This window comes from Thalassophryne amazonica, chromosome 1, assembly GCF_902500255.1.
Source record: "Thalassophryne amazonica chromosome 1, fThaAma1.1, whole genome shotgun sequence".
Classification (NCBI taxonomy): domain Eukaryota; kingdom Metazoa; phylum Chordata; class Actinopteri; order Batrachoidiformes; family Batrachoididae; genus Thalassophryne; species Thalassophryne amazonica.
In genome coordinates this window covers 159575779-159596696 of record NC_047103.1, presented here as the reverse complement: position 1 = coordinate 159596696, position 20918 = coordinate 159575779, and positions in this window count along the sequence as shown.

Below are 20918 nucleotides of genomic sequence, written 5' to 3'. Positions count from 1 at the left end.
TCATTTTCTTCTGAAAATTACAGCAGTAAAAGTACTACTTCACAACAAATGCTTCAGGACAAAATTATAAAGTCGTGTTTATCTACTTTCACGACTGATTTTAGATTTAGCATTGGCTTGTAGTTAAAAGTAATACTTACGGGTGATCCTGGATGTCCTTGTTCTCCTGGACCACCTGATAGTCCAGCTTCTCCCTGAGAAGAGTAATTGTTGAAAATCACTGATGTTAGTGTCAGTGTTAAGATACAGTGGTAACCATATCTAATCACAGGCAGCAATACCAGCTTCAATAACGAGTAAAAATGCCAGTAATATTGAGAATGAATTGACTAAGTTTACAGAAGGTTGTGGCTCAATAAGTTGCTGCATTAGTTTGAAAACCTCCATTGATGAGATAATTTTCTCAAACTGGACCTTGTTCTTGAACTTGAGACAATATCAAGCAAACACACAAAAAATAAATAAATAAAACAACAATCAAAGATGATGCACATGCAAAGAGCATAAAAACATTGGTGTATACTTTGACTTTTGTTAAACACTCTCGCTCAGTCAGAGGTTAAGATATGATGATTAAATGCAATTTTTGGTATTGGTAGAGGTCAGGGTCACAGTTCAAATATGTATTTTTGTGTCAGTGGCCTATGCAACAATATCTCATAAGAGATGTTGCAGATCAATAAATGAAAGTAAATTTCAGCTTGGATGAAAGCTAATTGTCCTGGAACTGTCTCTGCCAACTTGTGACCAGGATTTTTTATTATTATTATTTCTTTTTTTTTTTATTTTTTTTTTTTTTTAGACATCATTTAGCACTAGAGACCCAATAAGCAACCATTTAATGGCTGCATGTATGTTTCACTCACATCTGGTCCAGGTTTTCCTGGATGTCCTTCAGGTCCTCGATGACCAGGTTCACCCTGTGAATAAACAGCCAACAGTCGTTCTTATTTTGGCTCAGTACCATGCAGCTAACTGATGTGATATCACACACACAACATCCATTAGCAGTTGTGTAGCTGTAAAGAGGAACTGAAAGGTTCCTACCACTGGTCCTGGTTCTCCAGGCTCCCCAGGAATGCCCTGGCCACCACTTGGACCCTGTTAAAAAAAAAAAAAAAAGTTCATTATAAAATACATCATATTTAAAAAAAAAAAATCTTCTTTAAAATCAGCAGACAGTTTAAAAAGATTAAAAAAATTTAACTTGATCCAACTGAATATGTTATTGTGTAAATAACGCACTTTAGGCTGAAGCAGGCCTCCCCTAAAGTCTTAAAAATAGTGACATTGCATTTTCTGCCTTTTCTTTCCTTTTCATAATAATCTTTTGTACTAACAATGATTCAGCATTTCTCAACAGTTTCAAAATTCCTCAGTCATCTTCTCTGTTAATAGTGGCTCGGGATGCTTAGGCCATCCTTTTTTTCCTGCACTGTCATCTTCCCTGCTTAGAGTTATTCACCATTTTCAGGCCTCCCCTTATTTTTTGTCCTTTGTGCAAACAGTGACTCAGCATTTCAGGTTTTCCATTATTTTATATTATCTGCCCTATTAGCACTGATCAGGCCTCCCTTTTTTAATAATGAAATTGTATTTTGTACCAACAGTTGCTCATCAGTTTCACATTTTCTATTATTTCATAGTTATCTTTGCTACTAAGAGTGACTTGGGAGTTTTAGGATTTCTCTTCCATTTACACAGCTATATTCTGCGCCATCATTGATTTAGCATTATCCTCTGTTCTAACAATGACTCTGCAATTTGTTCTAACAATGACCCAGTCTCATGTTTTGTTTTGTTTGGTTTTTCAGCACAGTGACGTTTTTTTTTTTTTTTTGTCCTCCCCTGATGGGTGGACGAAAGGTTTCCCTTGTTTGTAATAGTCTTTTTTTAAGCAGTGACTCAGCATTTTCAGGCTTTTCCTTCAGCCATATTCTTAACTAACAGTGAGATTTTTTTTTTTTTCCTTCCCTCATTCGTTTTTACAGATTTTCATGTTTTTAGCATGCTATTCAGCAACAACTTTCAATTTGCATCAATACAAATTCTAAGCTGACAATGTATTGCCTTCAGAAAATGTGTTGTGCTGTTTGAAATCCAAGTGGCAAAAGTTAGCCTGGACGCCAAAACGTACTTGTGGTCCGGGCGTCCCTGGAGGCCCTCGTGGTCCGACTTCACCCTGAAATTACAACACTTCACACTGTCCATTCAGGTTTTAACTTTTTAAATGTTCAGTCATTTAAGGGAAAAAAATATATATGATTTTAGATTTTTAAACTTAGCACTCACCCGTGATGCGGATACCATCCCAGCAAGAGTAGACTTCTCATTGAAACCTGACACCATCTGTGAAACCAGGTTGCCCTTGTGGGAAAAATATTGAATACAAATAGATATCTAAATCTTCAAAACCACGATGTGCTTCACAATAGAAATATCACAAACTGCTTATTTCAAATGCTGGTTTCTCATAACAAAAGAAGAAGGTTGGTAAATATACAGAACAAAACATACTTTATGTCAATACAAAGACAGCTTGACTAAAAATCAAACGCCTGTGCGGAATGAAACAATGAAAGCTCACCCCAGGAGGGGACAGCTGGCTTGGGGGTCCTGGTTCTCCTGGATTTCCTGGGATACCGGGTTCCCCATCAAATCCTGGTGGTCCTGCTGATCCCTACAGGTTGTGTAGTGACAACTTGACAAATGATTCACTGACAAAAATTAAACGCTTAGTCAACATGAAATAGGATGAACTGTACAGTAATAATATACCCTGCATCTACACAACTTTGGTCATCTACCCATAGCTAAAAGAAATTGTTTTTGTAATTTAATTGTTATTTTTATGAAAGGAATGGAAAAATTAATAAAATAATAAATGTAGCTCCATAAACAAAACCAAATTGCATTTATGGAAACAAAGTCACATGTAGTGAAATAAATGAACAAATATGGATAATTAAGCTTTACTATATTTACTCTTGCGTGTATTTTTATTTCCACTTTACATTTCAATTCTCATTTCACAGTTGATTTATTTATATTTTCATACACTAAAGGATTATTAACTGAGCGGGAGGTCTGTACGGGAAAGGCAAAGGCTATTACGGGAAAATATCAGACCGAGGTTAAGTACGAACTGAGCGTTAGCGAGGTCTGTGTGAAAAACACCAAGGTCTGATATTCCTGTACAGACTGAGCAAGCAAGGTTAATAATTTGTTTATTATATGTCTATGATATATACTGTATGTAGTATGAAAGCTGCTGACTCCTTGTACTCAGACCTGTTCACTTCAGAACTTGCTAACAGATGGCCCGGTCTATGTTGGTAAGCTTTCAATCTGTGTTTTTTTTCCAGTGCCGTTTAGATATTTATGGAGTATGTTCATGTCCAACTAGGTTTTTCTAATCATATTTTTAGCTTTCTGGTATGTAACGAATGTGATACGCGTTCTGGACCAATTGTCATGGTAACCGGTCTGAAATCAGCCAATGAGAGCACTCGCAGAAGACAAAGGAGAGCCCATTTAATGCGATGACTGCTTACAACATGCAAGAAAAGTAATGCAAATGTGATATATATACACACACATATATATATATCCATCCATCCATTTTCTTCCGCTTTATCCGGAGTCGGGTCGCGGGGGCAGCAGCTCAAGCAAAGCCGTCCAGACCTCCCGATCCACACACACACCTCCCCCAGCTCCTCCGGGGGAACCCCAAGGCGTTCCCAACCCAGCCGAGAGATGTAATCTTTCCAGCGTGTCCTGGGTCTTCCCCGGGGCCTCCTCCCAATGGGATGTGCCCGGAACACCTGTCCAGTGAGGCTGTCCAGGGGGCAGCCACCTCAACTGACTCCTTTCGACGTGGAGGAGCAGCAGCTCGACTCCGAGCTCCTCCCGAGTGACCGAGCTCCTCACCCTATCTCTAAGGGAGCGCCCAGCCACCCTGCGGAGGAAACTCATCTCGGCCGCTTGTACCCGCGATCTCGTTCTTTCGGTCATGAGCCAAATCTCATGACCATAGGTGAGGATAGGAATGTAGATTGATTGGTAAATCGAGAGCTTTGCCCCCCTACTCAGCTCTCTCTTCACCACGACGGTCCGATACAGCGACCGCATCACTGCAGATGCTGCACGATCCGTCTATCGATCTCACACGCCATCCATCCCTCACTCGTGAACAAGACCCCAAGATACTTAAACTCCTCCACTTGAGGCAAGGACACTCACCGACCTGAAGAGGGCAAAGCACCTTTTTCCGGTCGAGAACCATGGCCTCGGATTTGGAGGTGCTGATTTTCATCCCGGACGCCTCACACTCAGCTGCAAACCGCCCCAGTTCACGCTGAAGGTCCTGATTTGACGAAGCCAACAGAACCACATCGTCCACAAACAGCAGAGACGAGATTCTGTGGTTCCCAAACCAGACCCCCTCTACACCCTGGCTGCGCCTAGAAATTCTGTCCATAAAAATAATGAACAGAACCAGTGACAAAGGGCAGCCCTGGCGGAGGCCAACGTGCACTGGAAACAGGTTTGACTTACTACCGGCAATGCGAACCAAGCTCCTGCTGCGGTTGTACAGGGACCGGATAGCCCTTAGCAAAGGACCCCGGACCCCGTACTCCCGGAGCACTCCCCACAGGGTGCCCCGAGGGACATGGTCGAACGCCTTCTCCAGATCCACAAAACACATGTGGACTGGTTGGGCGAACTCCCATGAACCCTCGAGCACCCGATGGAGTGTGTAGAGCTGGTCCATTGTGCTGCAACCAGGACGAAAACCACACTGCTCCTTCTGAATCCGAGGTTCGACCATCGGTCGAATTCTCCTCTCCAGTACTCTGGAACAGACCTTACCGGGGAGGCTGAGGAGTGTGATCCCCCTATAGTTGGAACACACCCTCCGGTCCCCCTTCTTAAACAGAGGGACCACCACCCCAGTCTGCCAATCCAGAGGCACTGTCCCCGATCGCCACGCGATGTTGCAGAGGCGTGTCAGCCAAGACAGTCCCACAACATCCAGAGACTTAAGGTACTCAGGACGGATTTCATCCACCCCAGGAGCCTTGCCACAGAGGAGCGCAAATTTACAGGAATACCAACAGAATGGAAGTGAGAGATGTAATGTTTGCCTAGAGAGGAATTCAGCTCACTTTTCTGCCTTTAAAGCCTCTTGGTCCAGTGTATCCTTGTGATCCTGGAGGACCCTAAACCACAAAACAATAAAAAATAAAAACACACACCCACACAATATTTTCTTTTCACATTCTATTCTATGTATAGTAACAATCGTTTTTACTGGAAAATCCTTCTATAATTCCCAGACAGACCTATCAATTTTGCTATTGATTATATTTCACAAGACATCTGTTTTCTGATTCTGATTAAAAACAATATTTCTCTTAAAAATAGAAATTATTTAGCCAAAAGGCACCTGAAGGACTCTCAGCCCATGAGAAACAAAATTCTCTGGTCTGATGATGCAAAGATTGAACTCTTTGGCGTGAATTTCAGGCATCATGTTTGGAGGGAATGCAGAAATGTACAGAGACATCCTGGATGAAAACATGCTCCAGAGCGTTCTTGACCTCAGACTGGGGCGACGGTTCATTTTTCAGCAGGACAATGACAGGGTGTGAAAACTTATGTACACGTGATTTCTTAGTTTTTTTATTTTTAAAAATTTTGCAAAAATTTAAAAGCAACTTTTTTCATGTTGTCATTATGGGGTTTTGTGAGTAGAATTTTGAGGGAAAAAATTAATTTACTCCATTTTGGAATAAGGGTGTAGGTGTATTGTTATCATCCCTGTGTATCTGTGTGTATGTGAACAACAAAGATTTTTAATCCAATCTGGATCACAATTCGAGGAATGATCAAGGGTTAGCTCCAGTTAGGGGCTGCCATAGCAGATCTTCATCTTGTCCTCTGCATTTTCCTGTGTCACATCAACCACCTGCATGTCCTCCCTCACCTCATCCAGCCTGCTTGTTCTCCTCCTGCTTGGAGGCACCATCCTCAGCATCCTTCTCATGATATACTTCCACATCCCTCCTCTGCACATGTCCAAGCCATAACCATTTCAGTCTCACCGCTCTCACTTTATCTCCAAAACGTCCGACCTATGCTCTCCCCCCTGTTATGTTTATGATCCATTTATGTCTTAATTATCCAGCTGATATAAATGGTCAAATATGGAAGAAAGAGCAGTAAGGGTAAAAACCCACCATAGGTCCTTGAGGTCCAGGAATACCAACTACCTAAGGGGGGGGGGAAGAAAAGTTGGACAATCATGCATTTTTATATTTTAAAAACATAATCATTTTGTGTGCACTGTTATTGATAAGGTTGCTTACATGTGGTATATCACCTGGTTCACCCTTCTGTCCCTACAAAGAAAACAAAATTAACATTATGTTCATGAACGGCCTTTATTCATCACATTAATTCATGTCATTATTAAGCCTGTCTTACCTTGAATCCCATAATTTCTAGGAGGGAAACACAAAGAAGAAAGTTATTTTTGCTTTAAAACTTAAAAGTCTCAACAATTTTAACAATTTGAGGTTCTTGTGCAGTGAACTGATTTGTTATTCATGTAACTTGGTGGTGGTATGTAGAATGGGCCAAGGAGGAATCCTTGAGGCACTCCACAGGGAGTTGTAGATACTCATCTGCTTCATGCTGCAGTATCTGGCAATAATCACCAGTCTGATAGGCCTCAGGGCTGACATGGGAATTATATAATAATTATATTATTATATTATTCACATAAGCTTGGCTTTAAAGGAGTCTTCAGCTCCGGTGCATTGATTTTAATGAGAACATATTTTCAAATGGAACGCTATAGCATTGGGCTGAAAAGTTTATCTTAATGGCCGCTGATTTGCACTTCAGTAATTATATGAGTGTTCATTTCACAAATAAAACCAGTTACACATAACTGGAAAGTCAAACAGAATAGCACCCCTTGTGGAAGTTCTGTAGCAGTGACACACTCATTCAAATAAGGTTGGGATTTGTACTGAGGTGAGTTGCTGTCTGTCACCTATCATCCTGCCGGCACTGGCGAAGCTGTCACACACGGGACAACACTCTCCCTCAGGAACCATGACCTTCTTGCAGTTCTCCAGAGTTTGACACTGCACCTCGTCGCAGACAGCGACGCCGCTGTCACACACGCACACACGGCAAGGCTCCGGTTTCCATAAGTCGTTGTGCTGGTGAACCTCACCGTCATCTGTGCAGCTTTGTCCTTCATCAGCCGTTCAGACAGACAGACAAGGTTACAATTTGTTGTTCAATCTGTTCATTCCACAAATGGACAAACTTTAAAAAGTTACTTTACTAAAAAGACATTACATTGTATTGAAATACATGAAGCTGATGTTTGGGTTAAGCTTCAAAGAGACCATTTTATTACACATTACAGAAGTCTAGAATTTGCTGTTTCTGGTCTAAATTTTCTCTGGAGAGGTCAAGTTTGATCATATGCAATTATACTTTGATTTTATGAAGGGATGGTTATCATGAAACCCCAAACATATATAATTGTATAAGGTTGGTTAAAAACTCAATTTTGCACATTTCCCCTGCTTTAAAAACACATCATCTTTCAGTCTGTTCCATTAATTAGTCATCATTATTTGAGTAAGATTCTTATTGATTTGATGTCAGCAGAAATTATTTTTTCCGTTTTTGTACAGTTCTGGATTTGAAAAGTTCTCACTCAAAGAAGTGAATGAGGTGTATGTTGTGTCAATGGTTTGATTACTGTTGACTTAAAATGCACATCTTTGTTCAGCAGTTACATGACAAATTCCTATTTACTTTTTTAGATAATTTTAATACAAACCTACCAAATAAACCTTACATGATGCATATTCATTACTGTAATAAATCCTATTTATTTGAAATGCATAATCCTCAGCTTTATGTATTTAGTATTAATAAAATAATTACACTGACAAAAATGCTACTTTGGATCAACTTAAAAAAAATTGATGTAATTTGTTACAGCTAATTTTTTTAGTTTCTCACAATGTATATTTATGATTTTGTAAAGTGATTCCAGCAGATTTAAATTGGAAACCACAATTTTCCATTAGACCAATGTAAATAAGTACTTTGAATGAAGTGCACTGCGTTTCACTTTTTTTTTAGTGTACTCTAAATCAATAATAATGACAGTATTTATTTTAAATACATAAAGTATATTGTTTGACTTGCATAATAATTATGTTACCTATGCCATTTATCTTGTATAGGTAACATGATTATTATGCAATTCAAACAATATACTTTGTGTATTTTAAATAAATACTGTCATTATTATTGATTTAGAGTAATTATATTTTATTAATACTAAATACATATAGCTGAGGATTATGCATTTCAAATGAATAGGATTTATTACAGTAATGAATATGCATCATGTAAGGTTTATTTGGTAGGTTTGTATTAAAATTATCTTTAAAAAGTAAATGGGAATTTGTCATGTAATAAAATAACATAAATATTAAAAGTTAGGGTTAAATATTTCTGTGAGTGGATCCTCAGTTGTAATCCTAGTCAGACTGGAAAAATCACTAAGGGCCCTTGAAGAAGGTCTCAAGTTGCTCCCAATGTGCAAGTAAGCTCCTTGCATAGCAGCACCCTGACAATGGAGTGTGAATGTGAGGCATCGCCGTAGAGTGTTTTGACTGTGAAAAGCTTCATTTCCCTTGTTCATTCAGTTACATAAACTTTATTTGCTTTGAACTAACATAATGCAGTTTTGTGACACTAGTAGACAAAATAAATGTACTTTAAATTTAATAATTAAATCTTCTGAGTGCATTAGAGTGCATATTTTTTTTTTCTTATAAAATAATCATAGATGCAACCTGCATACAAAGCTGCACCCAGAATTTATACCTTTGGGACACCCAGAAAGAAGGTAGAGGTGTCTGCTTCAGCAGCACTCAAAACAAAATTGTTTTTGCAGGATTGTGGCCATGTCATTTGAATTTTAGAATGTAACCACAGCGAAACATTTAAAAAAAAAACAACAACAATATTTTAAGCCTAAAAACAGATTTATTGCAACACAATACTTTAAAAATATGTCCCTCTGCCTCAAAAATACATTCAATGTTTGATTTTTTTCTATTTTATTATAATTTTTACTGTTCACGCACAGGTCCTACAGCTGACTTGTACCTGGTTGGACGTCTGGACTTGGAGTTTGTGTTGCACTTGTGCACACGGGGCAGCACTCGCCCTCTGGGGTCACCGTGGTCTGGCAGTTGCCCAGGTCCTCACACACCACATCATCACACATGACTGTTCCCATATCACACATGCAGATCCGACACGGCTCCGGGTTCCACATCTCGTTGTTGGTGTAGACTTTCCCATTTTGTGTGCAGGTGTCTTTATGAAACAGAGACCAGGACAGGATTCAGTGTGTTTGATGTTCTGAAGGAAACTCCAACCTCAGCTTTACAGACAGCCTGCTGAAATCTCATGCCAACAGACATTCACCAAATTTTTAAATACAAATAATGGATCATTCCAAGCAATGAAACTACTTAGCCTATGTATGTGGTCAAATAGCAGCTTTTTAAGTGCAAAGCATCATGGAACTGCAGAGCTCATCAATGAACATGACATTTTGGATGATGAAGGATGGAAACAAAACACCAGAAGTTCTGAACACATTGGTGTTGATCTTATCTAGCAAAATTCAGTGTATTTTTTTTTTCTGTACAGTCACAGGAATCTGAAACCAGAGCAGATGATGTTGATATGGAAGAAACCTGAAGATGAAGCCTTCAGAGGTGATGAGGGCTTCAACAGTCCCGAGTCAGCAAACTGTCACAACAAGCCACAGTGAACTGAAATAGACATGAAAACAACCAGGATGCACCATGAGGTTTTTGCTGGGTTCCTGAGGTGCATGAGGCAAGCACATGGGCAGTACTATCCCTCTGGGATCACAGTGGCTTGGCGGACACCTACATCTTTACACAGCACCGCCCCTGTGTCACATGGTTCTGAGTTCCACATCTTATTGTTGAAGAAGACTTTCCCAACCTCCGTGCACAAATCTTCACAAAATAAAAACAGCAGCATCAGTAGTCGTCAGGGGCGTACCCAGAAAATGGAGGGGAGCAGCACACTGCAAAAAAGGAGTGACTAAAAACAAGATAAAAAGCCTAAATATGAGGGAAAAGGTTCTCAAAACAAGTGAAATTATCTGCCCATGCAGCAAGATAATTTCACTTGACAAGATTCTTGAATTAAGATTGTTAAATCTAGAAATAAGCACGCTGAACACTTAAAAGGAACCCCGACTATAACATCCAATTTGTCAAAAAATTGAAACACTGACGTCTGCTATTATAATATATAGTTAGAAGTGGATAAACAAGTCTTGAATGATATAAAATAGCGTTTATTTATCACGTAATTAAATACAACGCGGCCACCATGTTTTTGCTTGCGCAATGCATTCTGGGGGTGATGACGTAGAAAGGTTGCAAGTGAAAACAGTGTTAGCTAGTTTTTATACCGAGATAAAATGCCACATTGCACGGCTTTTGGATGCAATTTTCAGTCTAAGGGAACAAAGAAAGCGAGGTAAGCCTTCATTGCTTTCCAAAAGAAAGAAAGTTAAGGAAAAAGTGGGAGGATGCTTGTGGAAGAGTGCAGTTGCCGAAAGACCCGCGGCTGTGCTCACGTCACTTCAACTCGGATGCATTTGAGGATTTTCATCGGCCTCAGCTAATGAGGGAACTTGTTGGTGTTTCTGGATACAAACGACGTCTTAAACCAGATGCAGTGCCTGTCATATTTCCCCACAAGAAGAAAAATCGTCCACGAGTAACTAGTGAAAATAGGACTAAAACACACGAAAGGCGAGAGACGTTAGAGACGTACCTGCGCCAGCGCACGGCTACTGCTACAGCTACAGCTACGGTCGACCCGCAGCCACTGGACAAGTTAGCCCTGGAAGATTCTAATAACACTGTGTACCAGTCCAGCGCCACATCCGTAAGTGTGCAGTGTTCACCTTTTATGACAGATGCATCCACCCAGACAACACTACAAATGTCGGATGTAGCAGTACAGCGGCAAGCTAATGTTTACTCGCCTCTCACGGATCACAACTATGTGGGGAAACATGACATCGACTTGGAGGATGATAGTGATCGTAACTCAGAAGATCTGTACTCAAACACCTGAAGATTCAAGTGAAACTCAGCCTGAGTGCAGTCAGTTTGATGCTGATTATATTGCTAGTTCATCTGATTTGTCACAGTTAACCGAATCTCAGATTTCATCCATCCCAGATACACACGCTAGAGTTTTTCTTGTTTTTGAAGAGCAGCTTAAACAACTTCTGGTGTGTTGTGTGAAGTGCGGTGCTCTCGTTGCCCAAGAAGACATGATTGAACGACAGAATGAAGGATCCCAGCTGACTCTTGAGCTCACATGTGCCAATAGTTGCCGTTATCTCTGGCAGGCCCAGCCAACCCTGAGTGGGACCAAAGGTGCCGGGAACCTCCTCCTGACTGCGTCTGTTTTTTTCAGTGGCATTCATTTTGCCAAACTCGAACGATTTTGTAGTAATATGAACCTAAAAACAATAAGTGAGGACTCGTACACAATGCTGAGGAAAAGGTTTGTGTTTCCTACTATTAAAAAATCCTGGATAAACGAGCAGAATGCAGTGCTAACCGATGTGAAGTCCTGAGAAGTGGTGCTCTGTGGAGACGGCAGGTGTGATTCACCCGGACACTGTGCCAAATACTGCACATACACGTTTTTAGATGCACACAGCAGTAAAGTTATGGACTTCAAAGTTGTGTCACCCAAGTTTCAATCTCAAATGCAATGGAACTGTATGGTTTTAAAGAAGCTCTCAGTCATTGAAGAAAATGGAGTGCAAGTCTCAACCATCTCCACGGACAGGCATCCTCAAATTGTAAAAGAGATGAGAGTAAATAATCCTGAGAAAGTCCATCAGTTTGACCCGTGGCATGTGGCTAAAGGAGTGTGCAAGAAATTGACAGCTGAGGCAAGAAGAAAGGGATGTGAGGACCTTGGACATGGATTCCATCTGTTATTAACCATCTTTGGTGGAGCACCCAGACTTGTGAGGAGAATGCTGTACTGCTAAAAGAGAAATGGGTGTCAGTCATACACCATGTGACCAACAAACACAACTGGCCAGGAAACAGGCACTATCACTGCTGTGACCATGAGCCCCTGGATGAAGAGAGTCAGAGGAGAAAGCTCTGATTGAAGCCTGGGACTGAATCCCACAATGCACTGGTGAGAATCGTAACCAACAAGCGGCTACTGAAAGCCCTGGACCATCCCACAAAGTGCATCCACACAACAACATTAGAGGTATTTATGTGTTTTGAATTGCTTGTATTGTATAAAAAAAAATCTGGCTGGGTTGTGTAATTCACAAGTTTAATTTTTTTTTTTGTTTGTTTGTTTGTTTTCTTTCAAATGTAGGTGTACCACTCCATGTACTTGAAGTACCTTCCAAAGAGAACACACTTTGGTTTTGATGCGATGGTCCATGCTTCCATGCTGGCTGCTCTGGATCATAATAACAATGTCAACAGGGAGCAGGTACATAAACTTGTCAATATCATTATTTTTTGTTGCAATCTAGGCAGATTCGAGTGAAAGTTATTTAACTCACAAACTAAGAATATGATAAGTGAGAATTTGTGACAGATCACTTATACACCATTATTTAGATTTAGAAGGTTCTAATCCTTCTAAACTTTTAGGCTTCAAACAACTTTTAACTAATTAGCTGGTGCTCTTCAAAGATTCAGGTACAACATTTTGGCACATTGGAAAAAAAAGAAAATGGTCCAAGGTACTCTGATTCAGTTAGTCTTTTTGAGTCTAAAGCAACATTGTTGCCATTATCTAAATAATTGTCTCATCAACTGTTAATAATCTGTCTTCTCTTTAAGATTAGAAGCTTTATTGTGAGCATGGTGTGACACAAACTCTTTATGTGTTGGAATAGGCTGTTTATCAGGACAGCGAAAGTGTTGGTGAACCAAAATATAAAATCTCTTGGAACAAAGTTCACAAGTCCTTCAGAGGAAGACCAGTCAGTGGCTGTTGGGAAGGACTACAGCTACATGAGAGCTATGATGGCTGATGTTCTCTCATCTGTCAGCAATACAAGGGACACAGGGCCCACAGAAAACTCTGCACACATTATGGCTCCACGTGAAAGACTATCCAGAACTCAAATTATCTTGCAGACACATCGGTTTTCACGTTAGAAGTAGACAAATTCATGCCGTGTTCAGTCCAAAAGCTAGTACAACCCCTGGCAAAAATTATGGAATCACCGACCTGTTTCAATTGACATCTCTCGTGTTGGAGCCATGATTCATGTCAGTCCACTTGGTGCAACAGCTCTCCAAGGTGTGATCACTCCTTTTTAGATGCAGACTAACGAGCAGATCTGATGTGATACAGGTGTTAGTTTTGGGGATGAAAATTTACAGGGTGATTCCATAATTTATTCCTCAGAATTGAGTGAGTCCATATTTTTCCCTCTGCTTGGTCTAAAAAAGTAACTGTTACTAACTGCCACAATCTTTTTTTTTCTTGATTTCTTATAGTGTTTCTTAAAGCCAGAAAGTTGCCATTTGAAATGACTTTAGTTTTGTGTCATGTCTGTGATCTGCTTTTTTTCTACAAAATTAAACAACTGAATGAACATCCTCCGAGGCCGGTGATTCCATAATTTTTGCCAGGTGTTGTATTTGTACCGGTACATTAAATGTCTCTAATGGTTCTACTGCTGTCGTAGTTAGAGGGGTCACCAGACATATCGTTTATCAGATGTTCATCCAAGGTACTTTTTCACCCTCATGTGGAAGAGTGGGTTACTAGGGCTCCACGTTTTGTGATTTTTCTTTAACTGATAGTCAGCATCATTAACAGTTAATGCCACACTTAAATTCCCTGTTAATGCATTCAGTTCTCTGTGCATAATGTGCGTATTTGTCTCTTCAAAGCGTGTTAATGTCTTGTCACTATGATTCATGTGTGTGTTGGATTGTGGATAAAAACTGAAACAAGCGTTTATATCAGTGACGGCGTGAAGAATCAGCCCTTTACCTTAACTTTGGCTAAGTGTTTTGGCACACACACAGGGTTAACACAAGAAGCACACGTCAACATGAAAATATACAAACATTTCCCCATCTCATTCAGTGGGTCAATAACTGAACTGATCCCGGACTAAAACCGGGCTGGACCAGGTCTAATATTGGAATAATGAAAAAAAATGTCTTTATAAGATAGAATGACTCAATTTAAAGATGTTTTACACAAGCATAAGTTATTTTCAGTAATATTCACTAGTGGAGCAAGTATTTTTCACTTAAAACAACAAAAAAAAGCAAATTTCAAGTAAAATTGGCTTTTAAATTGGCTTTTCGAGTTCTTTTTTGAATTAATTTAACTCAGTTTCAGTCAGGTTTTAGAATTCATCATAGTACAGAAACAGCATTAGTGAAGGTTACAAATGATCTTCTTTTGGCCTCAGACAGTGGACTCATCTCTGTGCTTGTCCTGTTAGACCTCAGTGCTGCTTTTGATACTGTTGACCAGCAAATATGTAGGACTGCTTTTTTGCATTTGCGCAATATCTCTAAAATTAGAAAGGTCTTGTCTCAGAGTGATGCTGAAAAACTAATTCATGCATTTATTTCCTCTAGGCTGGACTATTGTAATTCATTATTATCAGGTTGTCCTAAAAGTTCCCTGAAAAGCCTTCAGTTAATTCAAAATGCTGCAGCTAGAGTACTAACGGGGACTAGAAGGAGAGAGCATATCTCACCCATATTGGCCTCTCTTCATTGGCTTCCTGTTAATTCTAGAATAGAATTTAAAATTCTTCTTCTTACTTATAAGGTTTTGAATAATCAGGTCCCATCTTATCTTAGGGACCTCATAGTACCATATCACCCCAATAGAGCGCTTCGCTCTCAGACTGCAGGCTTACTTGTAGTTCCTAGGGTTTGTAAGAGTAGAATGGGAGGCAGAGCCTTCAGCTTTCAGGCTCCTCTCCTGTGGAACCAGCTCCCAATTCAGATCAGGGAGACAGACACCCTCTCTACTTTTAAGATTAGGCTTAAAACTTTCCTTTTTGCTAAAGCTTATAGTTAGGGCTGAATCAGGTGACCCTGAACCATCCCTTAGTTATGCTGCTATAGACTTAGACTGCTGGGGGGTTCCCATGATGCACTGTTTCTTTCTCTTTTTGCTCTGTATGCACCACTCTGCATTTAATCATTAATGATCGATCTCTGCTCCCCTCCACAGCATGTCTTTTTTCCTGATTCTCTCCCCTCAGCCCCAACCAGTCCCAGCAGAAGACTGCCCCTCCCTGAGCCTGGTTCTGCTGGAGGTTTCTTCCTGTTAAAAGGGAGTTTTTCCTTCCCACTGTCGCCAAGTGCTTGCTCACAGGGGGTCGTTTTGACCGTTGGGGTTTTTACGTAATTATTGTATGGCCTTGCCTTACAATATAAAGCGCCTTGGGGCAACTGTTTGTTGTGATTTGGCGCTATATAAATAAAATTGATGTGATTTGATTTGATTTAAACATCGATATCCTGGTGGCAAAAACTCAGTAAAAGGAAGACGGAAGATGGGAACGAGAGGAACAGCAGTAGCCATCAGTGAGCAGTATTTATACTTGTATTGTACATTTTGCAAATTGTTTTTTTACTTCTACTTTTGATACTCTGTGTGCTTCTTACCCTGTGTGCTGCTATACAATGCTGCTGGAACCTTAGTTTCTCTGAGGGTGTCTTCCCAAGGGATTAATAAAGTTTTACCTAATCTAATCTAAACTAATCTAATCCTTGCATATTGAACATGAACATTTTGATGGATATCTGCTGAACAGGTTAAACGATACTCACACTGGTCTGCTGTTTCAGTAACATTAGTTCAAATTGCAACTTTTTTGTTTTTACTGAGAGTAATGTATTGCACACAATAAACACCCATCCTTGCACATGCACACATGCACCTCCTCCTTCATGTGATCTACAAGATCTTACAGAATGAATGGTATCTCTCCAAAAATTAATACTTTAGCTGCAGTAAAATCAGCTGCAATATCGCAACATACCACAAGGGGCAAAAAAAGATACTTTATAGTGAGTACATTTTCAAACAAACTAAATTATGCGAATACTTTTTGAAAAATCAAAGGGGACTATGACTTTAATGTTGTCTTTGAAGTAGCAATTCAACCACATATAACTAAACATACTCAGACGTCTGGAAACAAATAAGTACCGCTCTACATATTTGCAATATTTTAGCTGCAGCTAAATCACAGGCTTTAAAAAGGTTACAGTGCATTGGACCCTGAGGGAAAACTGACAGCTTTTGGATTTATAGCTGCTCAACATATAAGAACAACACGAAGTGTGGCACCAGACTGACACCCAGATTGCTCTAAGACATTTATTGTACAACTTCATCCTTGTACTGCCATCTGACATGTTGAATCAAACTGCTTCTGAGTGTTAATTAAGTAGTTAACATTCTTTTACCACCGAGCAGACTGTGGTCGAGTTTGACAGCTTGTGGCTGTAAATGTGTCTGCATTTGCCATCTGCACCAACAGCTTTTCCTTCACAACTGCACATAAAAGCAGTGAGAAAACAACACGAGACTTATACTTTTCATTGGAGTATCACCCAACCCTAGTTCAGTTTTTTTTAAATGAATAAGATAGCAGTGGGCTCCTGTAATTTCAAATCCAATTGTTTTTTTTTTCTTTTGTTTTGTTTTGTTTTGCTTTAAAAAAGATGAGTGAATGGCCAAAGAGAGAACAAAGATTAAAAAAAAAAATGTTATATAGGCTATTAGAAAGTCGACTTCACTAATCACAAAAAAATATCTGAACAGAAAGGAAAAGTAAGTTCTTTCAGCTTTTCCACTTAGAGTCACCACAGCAAATCTGTTCTAGATACGGCACAAGTTTTACACTGGATGCCCTTCCCGACATCACATGGAGAGTGGGCAGGGGTGGTATTGAAACATGAGCCTTCCACTCTCAACACAAGTGTAGAAACCGCTTCGCTACCATATACCCCCAAGAAATATCTGAACTAATTTCCACAAAAGTAGACGTTTTTCTTCATATTAGCATAATGGCCAGAAATTTCACCTTGATGTTTAACCATGACTGTTGACTAATCCCAGCCAAACTAAGATCACTTCTTCCCATCCATAGCCCCAACGTACCCACCAAGTTTGATCTAAATTGAATTAAACATTCTTAAAATATCCACATACAGCACACAGGAGTTACATGCAAAGGTGCTCATAAGAGAGTACACCTCAGCCTCAGCAGTGTTGTTATTTCTTCACAAAATGATTTACAGCTACAAAATGCTCACATCACTAACACCTAGTGGACAGTGGGGCCCCACCCCCACAGACACACACATATATAAACACAGCCCCCCCATCTCCCCAAAAATATGAATTTCTGGTTACACCCCTGGTTTAAACCTTGTTCCCTTCAGGTTTTCTTTTTCTTTGTTCTTCTCACTTCTGTCAGTCTTAATAAATATAAGAGCACCAGAAAAAAAAAGTGCATCAATAAAAAGATGGAAAACTAACACATGGCCACCTGCTATTCAGTATATTTTAATCCATCCTAAATACTAATTATGTGGTGGAGCCTCTCCTCGGAGTAAAGGTTGCTTTCAAAAGCACAAGTTATTTCAGGGAAACCACATTGGCTCTGGCAAACATTTGTGGTTTTCCTATATTCGGGAGAGAAAAGGCTGCCACACCCAGAGAACACTCTCAACTTCAGCACAATAAGGCATCAAAATATCAAATAAATCCATCAATTTTAGGTTTATGCAGCAGTTTAGTGGGGGTCACACGCTACACGTTTAGTTTTAATTAAAAGTAATTATTTTATGATCATTTGGTTCATTTGAATGTGATTGTGGCTGAGATGATATGAGAGGAAGTCAGGCTTCTTTCTGAATCTGCACTGCTGCCTTCTGCAAATATAAAGGCTTTTAGACGAAATGCAAAATCAAATTAATTTTTCACGAAAATAATGTGCACAGATATTGTGCCAACCTGTAACAGACATCTGAATCCACAAATAGCCACAAAAAAACAAAAAAAACAAAAAACAAAAATAGAAACAGAGAATCTGAATTTACCGTAAATTGACCAAATTATGCATGATTATTTTTTGCTCTGGAGATAACAGAGTTCAGGATTAAAATGAAATCATAAGTGACTGAAATCACCTGCTGTTTTGCAGAATAGACTAACTAAATCATCTTTATAATCAGGGACTAATTTTGATCAGTAATAACAATATAAATGTGGCCATAAGTCAATCAATCAATCAATCAATTTTTTTTTTATATAGCGCCAAATCACAACAAACAGTTGCCCCAAGGCGCTTTATATTGTAAGGCAAGGCCATACAACAATTATGTAAAACCCCAACGGTCAAAACGACCCCCTGTGAGCAAGCACTTGGCTACAGTGGGAAGGAAAAACTCCCTTTTAACAGGAAGAAACCTCCAGCAGAACCAGGCTCAGGGAGGGGCAGTCTTCTGCTGGGACTGGTTGGGGCTGAGGGAAAAAACCGTGAAAAAGACATGCTATGGAGGGGAGCAGAGATCGATCACTAATGATTAAATGCAGAGTGGTGCATACAGAGCAAAAAGAGAAAGAAACAGTGCATCATGGGAACCCCCCAGCAGTCTACATCTATAGCAGCATAACTAAGGGATGGTTCAGGGTCACCTGATCCAGCCTTAACTATAAGCTTTAGCAAAAAGGAAAGTTTTAAGCCTAATCTTAAAAGTAGAGAGGGTGTCTGTCTCCCTGATCTGAATTGGGAGCTGGTTCCACAGGAGAGGAGCCTGAAAGCTGAAGGCTCTGCCTCCCATTCTACTCTTACAAACCCTAGGAACTACAAGTAAGCCTGCAGTCTGAGAGCGAAGCGCTCTAATGGGGTGATATGGTACTACGAGGTCCCTAAGATAAGATGGGACCTGATTATTCAAAACCTTATAAGTAAGAAGAAGAATTTTAAATTCTATTCTAGAATTAACAGGAAGCCAATGAAGAGAGGCCAATATGGGTGAGATATGCTCTCTCCTTCTAGTCCCCGTCAGTACTCTAGCTGCAGCATTTTGAATTAACTGAAGGCTTTTTAGGGAACTTTTAGGACAACCTGATAATAATGAATTACAATAGTCCAGCCTAGAGGAAATAAATGCATGAATTAGTTTTTCAGCATCACTCTGAGACAAGACCTTTCTAATTTTAGAGATATTGCGTAAATGCAAAAAAGCAGTCCTACATATTTGTTTAATATGCACTTTGAATGACATATCCTGATCAAAAATGACTCCAAGATTTCTCACAGTATTACTAGAGGTCAGGGTAATGCCATCCAGAGTAAGGATCTGGTTAGACACCATGTTTCTAAGATTTGTGGGGCCAAGTACAATAACTTCAGTTTTATCTGAGTTTAAAAGCAGGAAATTAGAGGTCATCCATGTCTTTATGCCTGTAAGACAATCCTGCAGTTTAGCTAATTGGTGTGTGTCCTCTGGCTTCATGGATAGATAAAGCTGGGTATCATCTGCGTAACAATGAAAATTTAAGCAATACCGTCTAATAATACTGCCTAAGGGAAGCATGTATAAAGTGAATAAAATTGGTCCTAGCACAGAACCTTGTGGAACTCCATAATTAACTTTAGTCTGTGAAGAAGATTCCCCATTTACATGAACAAATTGTAATCTATTAGACAAATATGATTCAAACCACCGCAGCGCAGTGCCTTTAATACCTATGGCATGCTCTAATCTCTGTAATAAAATTTTATGATCAACAGTATCAAAAGCAGCACTGAGGTCTAACAGAACAAGCACAGAGATGAGTCCACTGTCCGAGGCCATAAGAAGATCATTTGTAACCTTCACTAATGCTGTTTCTGTACTATGATGAATTCTAAAACCTGACTGAAACTCTTCAAATAGACCATTCCTCTGCAGATGATCAGTTAGCTGTTTTACAACTACCCTTTCAAGAATTTTTGAGAGAAAAGGAAGGTTGGAGATTGGCCTATAATTAGCTAAGATAGCTGGGTCAAGTGAGCAGGAATGGGGTCTAATAAACATGTTGATGGTTTGGATGAAGTAACTAATGAAAATAACTCAGACAGAACAATCGGAGAGAAAGAGTCTAACCAAATACCGGCATCACTGAGAGCAGCCAAAGATAACGATACGTCTTTGGGATGGTTATGAGTAATTTTTTCTCTAATGGTTAAAATTTTGTTAGCAAAGAAAGTCATGAAGTCATTACTAGTTAAAGTTAATGGAATACTCAGCTCAATAGAGCTCTGACTCTTTGTCAGCCTGGCTACAGTGCTGAAAAGAAACCTGGGGTTGTTCTTATTTTCTTCAATTAGTGATGAGTAGAAAGATGTCCTAGCTTTACGGAGGGCTTTTTTATAGAGCAACAGACTCTTTTTCCAGGCTAAGTGAAGATCTTCTAAATTAGTGAGACGCCATTTCCTCTCCAACTTACGGGTTATCTGCTTTAAGCTACGAGTTTGTGAGTTATACCACGGAGTCAGACACTTCTGATTTAAAGCTCTCTTTTTCAGAGGAACTACAGCATCCAAAGTTGTCTTCAATGAGGATGTAAAACTATTGACGAGATACTCTATCTCCCTTACAGAGTTTAGGTAGCTACTCTGCACTGTGTTGGTATATGGCATTAGAGAACATAAAGAAGGAATCATATCCTTAAACCTAGTTACAGCGCTTTCTGAAAGACTT